Source organism: Trichechus manatus, unplaced genomic scaffold (assembly GCF_000243295.1).
Source record: "Trichechus manatus latirostris isolate Lorelei unplaced genomic scaffold, TriManLat1.0 scaffold00303, whole genome shotgun sequence".
Lineage (NCBI taxonomy): Eukaryota > Metazoa > Chordata > Mammalia > Sirenia > Trichechidae > Trichechus > Trichechus manatus.
Window position 1 is genome coordinate 530,012 of NW_004444239.1, and position 9,225 is coordinate 539,236.

General features: G+C 42.3%; 1 protein-coding gene across 1 annotated transcript in view; it reads left to right on the plus strand.

Moving 5' to 3' along the window:
* Window positions 1-9,225, plus strand: part of CNTNAP5 (contactin associated protein family member 5) — a gene marked incomplete at its 5' end in the record, with an annotated part of 853,982 nt that overhangs the window by 494,516 nt on the left and 350,241 nt on the right. The gene's annotated exons all lie outside the window — the stretch shown is intronic.

A 9,225-nucleotide genomic window follows, 5' to 3' on the forward strand; every position in this document is an offset into this window, starting at 1 on the left:
GCTAATCGAAAGGTTGGTGGTTCAAACCCACCAACTGCTCTGTGGGAGAAAAGACCTAGGAACTGCTCCCATAAAGATTACAGCCTGGGAAACCCTGTGGAGCAGTTCTACTCTGTCCTATGGGGTCACTATGAGTCAGGTTATGAAGAAGTGAGACAGAAAAGTCACTCCCAATAAGGGACTGGAGAGTGACTAAGATGTGGCTGTTCTATGACAGATAAACCTGTTGTTGTCCAGGCAGTTCTGACTCATGGCGACCCCATGTATGTCAGTGGAAAACTATGCTCCATAGTGTTTTCAATAGCTAAATTTTCTGAAGTAGATTGCCAGGCCTTTTTTCCAAGGCACCTCTAGGTGGACTTGAACCTCAGCCCTTTCAGTTAACAGCAGAGCTAGTTAACATTTTGCATCATGCAGGCACTATTGCAGATAGAGAGGTTGGGAAAGCCACCCTGGGGAGGGGAGACCTGCATGAAGGGAGGGAGGCTGCACATGCATGCCTGGGGACAGAGTGCGCCAGCCTGAGGAACAACAAAAATGCCAGTGTGGCTAGAGGAGAGAGAGGAAGAAGAGAGGGCAGTAAGAAAACAAGGCTGGAGCGGTGTCTGGGGGCCAGATCATCAAAGCCTAGGTCATGGATTTTATTCTAAGTGTGTTTGGGATGTCACTGGAACATTGTAAGCAAGGGCTTATTCTTTCTCAACCTATTTCAAATCCAAAGGCTGTTGTCAGTTTATCTAAGTCATGCTAAACTATGTATATAATTTGCTAGTGCTTGTACATTTTAGGTCATTGCTTATGCATGGTGAACTGGAAACAGCTATGAGTGTCCTGGGGTCAGAAACTGTCAGATTTAGCTCTGTACCCCCATGGCATAGCTGAAGGCTGCCTGCAAAAGGCTAGGATACTCCGTGGACAACTTCTGAGTCAAAGCCGTCCAGCAGTACTTGCTCAGTCAATACGCTGGGTAAAGGGTGCTTCGGCCTCTTTCATCACCATTTTACTCTGCCAGCCTCCCCGACCCCACGCACAGGCCTCACAGGTCTACATCAGAGAGCTGAAATCCTTGCCCCTACACACTGCCTCCCCTCAAATATCTATTTCCTTCCTTCCTTCCTCCCTTCCTCCTTTCCTTCCCTCCCTCCTTCCTTCCTTCCTTCCTCCCTCCCACCCTCTCTCCCTCTTTTCCTTCCTTCCTCCTTTTTCCTGTCCTTCCCGCCTATCATCCCTAATTCCCTCTCTCCCTCCTCTCTCTCTCACACACACATGTATTCATTATACACATGTAATATGTGGGCAGAACTGCTTCCAGAGCCCACGTTCCTTTCAAAGCTCCAGGTTGCCACCATGCTACTTAAAATTTTTACCATGGGAACAGCATGATCAAAACCACAAACCTATGCCATGACATCTGGAAGACAGATACAAATCAGGGCAAGATTTGAAATCTCTTCACAAAAAGCCTGTTGCTATTTTCAGTCCAATAAGAAACCATACAGAAATGCTTGGTTTCTATAATGCACAATTCTTCAATATCACCACTGTTGCTAATGATGTTGACTCTTGGTTACTGAGCACCTGCTCTCTGACAGGCATTTCAAAACACATGATTTAACTGAATTCTCTCTGAAGAAGGTTGCATTATTATCTTCAGTTTTTCAATGGAAAGGGAGGCTCAGCGATGTTAGGAGGTTTGCCCAAGGTTTTACAGCTAAGTGCCAGAGACTGGTTTCAAAGAAACTTCTCACTGGCTTTAACCTCTATCTGCATTCCAAAGTAATATACATAAAAAGAAGAAAGGCTCTACAGAGGGAAGGAAAACACGTAAAGGAGGGTTCAGATACCCAAAGGAACATTGATCTTCTGTTCTGGTTGTCTACTGTTACATAACAAACCCCCACAGAACCTACTGACTTAAGACAATGACAGCATTTATTTTGCTCACAAATAGGCAATTTGGCCAAGTTTCAGAGGCCCTGCACATCTCTGATCTACTTGATGTCAGCTGGGGGCATCCTGAGGTCTGCAGCTGGGGCCATCTGAAGGCCTGCTCATTAACACACCTGGCGGTCGGTGCTGGCTGTTGGTTGGGGGCCTCAGTTGGGCCTGTGGCTGGGACCACAGTTAACCATGAGACCTATGTAGCTGCTTAGCTTTCTTGGCAGCAGGATGGCTGGATTTTAAGGACGAATGTCCTAAAATAGAAAGAAAGGCAGATGGAAACTGTTGCATTTTATTATCTAGCTTTGGAAGTCATGCCACGTCACTTCTCCTGCCTTCTGATTGCTGGTAGACAGTGGCTGTCTCAGTGACCGAGAGCTGCCTAACATAAATACCTCAAGTAGGTGGCTTTGAAGAGCAGAACTTTATTTTCTCAGAGTTCTGCAGTGTAAAAGTCTGAATTCAGGGCGGTTGGGTTCTCTTTCTGTCAACTCTAGGAGAAAATCTTTGCCTCTTCAACTTCTGTAGTTCCAGGCACTTCTTGGCATTTCTTGGCTTGTAGCAGAATCTTCTCATGGCATCTTCCCCTGTGTGTGTACACGTGTGTCTCCGTATCTATTTTCCTTTTTTATGAGAAATCATTCAGAAAGGATTAGCTTTAAGATCCACCCTACTTGAATGACATGATTAACATAACAAAAAAAGAACTCTGTTTCCAAACAGGGTCACATCCACTGGTACAGGAGTTAGGACTTCAACTTACCTTTTTGAAGGATTGGATTCAATCCGTAACAGACACTAAGGCTGATTTACATTCAAGGAGAAGGAAATTTGACTCAGTTTTTTAATGGGAAGAGTGACAAAGAATTTACGAGCACGTTTTAGAACTACCAAATCATCTTGAAATTTTGCATGGGTAGTAAACTAACCTAAGGAGACACAAGGAATAAGGGGCAGAATCAGGAGTCAAACATAGGTCTCTCTGATCCAAGGTCTAGGCCTTCCACGCTGGTGTCGTCATAGATGAACCAGTTATGACTCAGGCTGGAAATGGATCTGATCCCATTCTTCCATCTTAGGAACAATTGTCACCCTTAAAGTAATACAATTAAAGCACTTCTATTAGAGTTTGCCATAGGTCTTTCAAAAATAAAGACACCATCCTATGAATCAAGTCAGTGCATTTTACTGTGCCTGAAAGCCACCTTTTCTAACGCGCTAATAACTCACTCCTGGTGTTTCACTGGGATCATAAAGTCAAAATCAGAGGTGGGTGGATTTCTCAAAGAAGAAGTGGACCTTAATGAAGCTAAAGATGTGGGTGTGTATCTAAGGAAAAATAAAAACTATACCACATAAATTCCAGAGATGAGGGGTGCCTGGCAGCAAACGAATTGCTGTGCAGACCATCAGTTATTTAAATAATGAAATGAATTGCCCAAGAGTCAAACCCAGCATAAGATAAAGTTTTATTTTTCTCGTCAGTTTATAAAAGATGGCATTCACTTACTTTATCTCAAATGTGTTTACAGGAAGAAGAATCCTGGTTTCTAATCTTAAAATACAGTACAATGGCGGCAACATAAAAAGAGGATGAGTTCTGGAATTAGAAAACCAGTAGTTAGATTTCAACTCTTTCTCTTAATAGCTGTGAGCCCTTAAGCCAGTTGCATGGAATTTCTATGCCTCTGTTTCCTTATTTGTAAAATTAAATGAGATAGATGTTGTGCCTTGCACGTAGCAGATACTGCTGATATTTTAGGCATTATTGTATCCCATTATCCAAGGAACAAGGACACGTTAGCTCTCCCAGCCACCACCAGAGAGTTTCAGAATCCCGTGGCGTGTCCTAGTGAAAGAGTTCAATTGTGGGGTTCGCTCCTTGCTGACTTGGACGCATTTACTTTCTAACCTTCAGTTTATTCATCTGTCATGTGGCTAGTTACCTACCTAATAGCAGTGGTGAAAGGGTTAGAGTTAAGCCTGTGCCACCTCCCGATCTCTGCCAACCTCCCGAATCCACTCATCCCTCTCTCTTTCTTATTTCAATAAAAATGCTCAAGATCAAAGCCTAGGGATCTTCTCTCCCCACCATATGTACTCCCCATTCAATATATCAGCAAATACTCAACTCGCCAGTCACTGCCAGCCTGGATTCCAACCTCTTCTCTCCAGTGCTCTGCTACCAACTCCATTCAACCCTGCCTTGATTTCCTGACCAGAGAAATACATTTGATTCCTGCTTCCTTTCTTACCCCATTCTGTACCTCATCTTTCTACAGTTTATATCCCACACAGGAACCAAAGTGATGATCTTTTCAAAACAAGGTTATATAACCTGGCTTAAAACCCCTCTCACAGCCCTGGAAATATAACCTGGGCTCCTCACTGCAGCACACACAGCTCTGCAGGCCGTGGTCTCTCACCAGCTCTTCTTGCGCACTGAACTCCAGCCCCTTCTCTCTTTATTTTGCTGCTTGCCAAGCCTGCTCCCCGCCCGACCACTCAGTACCACTGCACTGACTCTTACCTCTACTCAGCAGCTTTGTCCCTCTTCCTGCGCTTAGTTCTCTCTTGCTATTTAGCTCTCACTTTAAATTTTGCATACAACTGAAGTATCCACTCCATCACTCTTTATCTCCTCATCCTATTTTATTACTCTGCATAGAAGTTATTATTGTGAAATATTTCTTCTTATGTGTTTGTTTGTTGTCTGCCCCTGCCACTAGAATGTGAGCTTCATGAAAGAGGGACCTCCTCTGTCTAGGTCACCGCAAAATCAAAGACAAAAAAACCCACACCCCTTGCCATTGAGTCGATTTTGACTCATAGCGACCCTGCAGAACGGGTGGAACTGCCCCATAAGGTTTCCAAGGGGCAGCTGGTGGATTCGAACTGCCGACTTTTTGGTTAGCAGCTGTAGCTGTTAACCACTATGCCACCAGGACTCCTACGTTATCCCCAAAATGCCTAGGACAGTAACTGGCGCCTAGGAATCATTTAGTCAGTAGTTGCTGAATGCATAAAAGGTTCTTTCTCAACTAATAGCAAGTAGTATTAGTATTCATATTACCTCAGAAGGCCTGTGATACAGCAAGTGTATTGATTCAGGTGTTGGAAGGGCCCTTGTAGGTGCAGAGCAGCCTCCTAGCATGGAAGGGGCTGGATAGGGTGGTGGAGCTGCATCCCACTCCTGGCTCTGCCATTGACTCCCCGGGACCTCGTGCGACTTACATTTTATGTGTCTCAATATCCTCATCTCCAATACTACAAGGTTAGTTCTGGTGTTCTCCAAGTGCTCTTTCTGTCCTGACACTTCATGTCTTATGCTAGCAAACACTAAGTGAGTTAAAATATGCATGACAGTTTATTACTTTCATGGCTCAGTAAGGAACTGGAGGGGTTGGAAGTAGGCCTGGCAAAAAAAAAAAAAAAAAAAAAAGAGACTTTGTGGGACTCTTAAAGCCATGAAATATGATAATCGGTTCACTTTATAGGTGATATTTTTGGAAACCTGCATAGACCATATCTTCTCTTCAGAGCTCACTGTCTATATGATAATATTAATGCCACAGAGAAGGTATGAAACACTCCCCAAATCACAGCAAGTCAAGAACAGAAAAGTACTGCTACTTTAGAGTATTTATGCATCTGTTATGGTGTTTAGACATCATTTTGGTGGGTTATGGGGTAGATACAAAAATGAAACTGTACAAACAACACAGATGAGGTTAATGAGTCTACAGAGATTTAGTGCAATAATGGGACCTCACAGCTTGTTATCAGTCAAGCCAGGACTAGAGGCTAGATTTCCTTACCTCCTCGGTCCTCGCTACAACTATCGCGAAAGGAAGATAGCAGAGCTCAGTGGAGAGCTAGGCATGGCACCGCTTACTGTGGTCAAGTGCTTGGATGACCACTTAGTACTCATGGGGCCTCAGACAAGTTCATTAGCATCTCTAAGCCTCAGTTTTTCCATCTCTAGAACGAGGGTGAAAAAAATAACTTTAGTCATACCCACATGATTGGAAGGGTAGAAAACGTTGGAAAATTCCACTCTTTATGATTTAAGTTTGTCTAAGTTCTTCTGACATAACAGGCATGCCTTTCTAAACAGGATTCTCACTTTACTTGAGAAAAGGGGGTGGATGCATTATGGCATTTCGCTGTACTCTGTGTGTGGGGGTGGGGGTAGGGGTCTAGTGAGAATTACCAGGGACTGTGCTAGGTCTTGTAGAGACTGTTAAAGGATAATCACATTATAGGGCAGTGGAAGACATTTTAGGTGTTGAAGCAAAGATAACTGTGTTTTAACTTATTTGATGAATGGCCTTTTGTTAGGGCATAAAATATGAATCTCTTTTCCTCATCTGTGAAACAGGTAACATTTTACCCAAATTTACAGGGCTTTTTCAGGGATTATGAATGCATATGTGAAGAGTCTGGCCATAGTGGCTACCATTATTTAAGGAGTCTGTGCCCTTGTAAGGAGCGCCGGTGGTACAGTGGTTCAAGCACTCAGCTGCTAACTGAAAGGTCAAACAGGTCGACAGTCAAACCCACTAGTCACTCTGCAGGAGAAAGATGTGGCAGTCTGCTTCCGTAAAGGTTTACAGCCTTGGAAACCATATGGAGCAGTTCTACTCTGTCCTATAGAGTCGCTATGAGTCGGAATCGACTTGAGGGCAATGGGTTTGTTTTTTGGCTTATGTACTTGTCGGGAGAATTAGAGACTATATTTATACGTTAAGAGAGGTGTAATGTGTTCTGGAAGGGAGAAATTGCTGCTAGTTAGGTGAATCTTAGAGGTCTTCTGTGGAGAAGCATTGCTTCTCTTTATGTATAGAATGAGCAGGAGTCATTCTGTGTTGAGTGTAATGGGGAAAGACAGGCAGAGAGGACAGTGTGATTCAATCTTCGCAGACGGTGGAGACATTGTGCACAGGAATGAAGCAGTTAAGGCTGTGGCTTATTTCAGATGAAGAGGCAGAGAGGGTGGAAAGAAAGGCAGAATGGAGGGAGCAAGAAAGATACTTTGCAGCATGTGACTGTAGAATAACTAATCCAATTTCACTGGATTAAGAAGACATTTGAGCTGGAGAGTGATATAATCGGAAGGTTAACCATGTAGTCATAGAGAGAATCAATTGGATTGGGAGGAGACTATAGACAGGGAGACTAGCTAGGTATTTGCCCTAGTGGTCTATGAAAGGTGTAGGAAACATGCAGGTCACAGAAATAGAAAGGAAAATAAAGACATGAATAGCACTTAGATGGAAGCACTAGTGCTGCCTGGTGAGTGAGTGGTTTTAATGAACAAAATGGGCTCTGAAACACCACTGCCCAATGGAAATGTAACACAAGCCACATAGGTAATTTAAACATTTTAGTAGTTACATTATAAAAATAAAATAAAGCAGATGAAATTAATTTTAATATTTTATTTGTGCCAATATATCAAAATAGTATCCTTTCAACATACAATAAATATCATTGAAATGTATTATTTTTTTCATGCAAATCTTCAAAATCTGGTAAGTATTTTACATTTACGGAACTTTTTAATTCACACTTAACAAATTAGAAGGGTTCAATAGCCCTGTTGGCTACCATATTTAATAGTCTAAGCAGGTCTAAAGTATCTTTAATCCAGTAAAAATGCCATAGCCATTAACAGAGGGATTAGAGTTAACAGACTGGAGGAGAAGTTGACTCTAGTAAGCAAGAAATGAACAAATTTTGTACTAAACATGCTGATTTTGAGATATAGGTGAGACAGTCATGTCAACAGGCAACACTTAAGCCTGAGAAGCCAGCGGTAAGAGCTGACAGAGTGATGGGACACCAGAGCAGAGAGAGTCAGCTGAGGCCAGAACATCCACCAAAGGGCACGTTAGGGGCAGGGGCCTGAGGTGGGGGTGGTAGGAGAGAGCTGTAATTACTGGGAATGGAGGCAGAGGACAATGCTCTGATGAAGTGAGCATTGGAGGAAACCAGCAAGCAGTGCTGAACCGCAGAGATTCACATGGATGCAGAGAGCTGAGATCTGAGCAACAGCCCGAGGATTCATGGCAGATGTGATGTCTGCAGCTCCCAGGATGACTTACGGTTAGCAATAGCGAACTATCACATTGGAAAAGGTGGAAGTAAATGCACAGAGGGGCTCTGACTCCCTGCAGCTAAAGGTTGACAAGCATCCAGAAAGGGAGTCAAGAAATACCACTACAACTAATTATTAGAATAACCACAACTCCAACAACTACCATTTGTTAATCACGTGCGCTGGGCCAAGCACATCACACATGCATACACACACACATGTACACACACACACATGTACACACACACATGCACACACACTTTATATACATATCACAGTAGTATATACTCACTACAACCACTGAATATAGTGTTATTCCAGAAAAAAAGGTCTAGTGATCTGCTTCCAAAAGATTATAGCCAAGAAAACCCTATGGAGCTCAGTTTTACTGTGTAACACATGGGCTCACCATGAATCAGAATTGACTCGACTGCCACAGGACTTGTTTTTTTCTAAATTCTAGTTATATAAATAAGGAAATGGGGGCTTAGAGGTAAAGTAACTTACCTTAAGAAATACAGTAAGAATCTAAGTCCAAGTAGGTCTGACTTCAAACCCAAGCTCTTACGAGTCATAGACATTTGTCAATACAGGGTGGAATAAAAGGAAAATCGAGACCTTGAATCCAGGTCCCTTTGTCTTATGTGATGATTTTGTTGAAGGAGGAGAGCTGTGTTCACTGAAAAGAGTGTATTTATATATGGCATAGGTAGTTGGTTACATATGGCATATGTATATTCATATGCATGTGCATATATAAAACAAATCCTTATTTATATACACATATATATGTACATATGTATTTTACACATTTTATTTTTTCTTTTCAGGTCCCTAAATAACCCTTATGTAGGAGGCACTTAAAGTAAGGGAAAAAGGACATGACAAGATGTTAACATTAGTCTAACTTTTGAATCTAATAGCTGCAATGTGCCAAGCTTTCTAATAAGTATTTCCAGTTCCTAGTACAGACTGATTTTAAAAAAAACATCTTATTTAATCCTTATAATCCCATGAGATGTGTGTTATTACTGATGAGAAAACTGAGGTTCAGAGAGGTTAAGTAAAGGAAGAGCCATATGACCCTATCTTTTTTTTTTTTTAAATATATTTTATTGTACTTCAGGTGAAGGCTTACAGAACAAATAGTTTCTCATGAAACAGTAGTACACATGTTGTTTTAT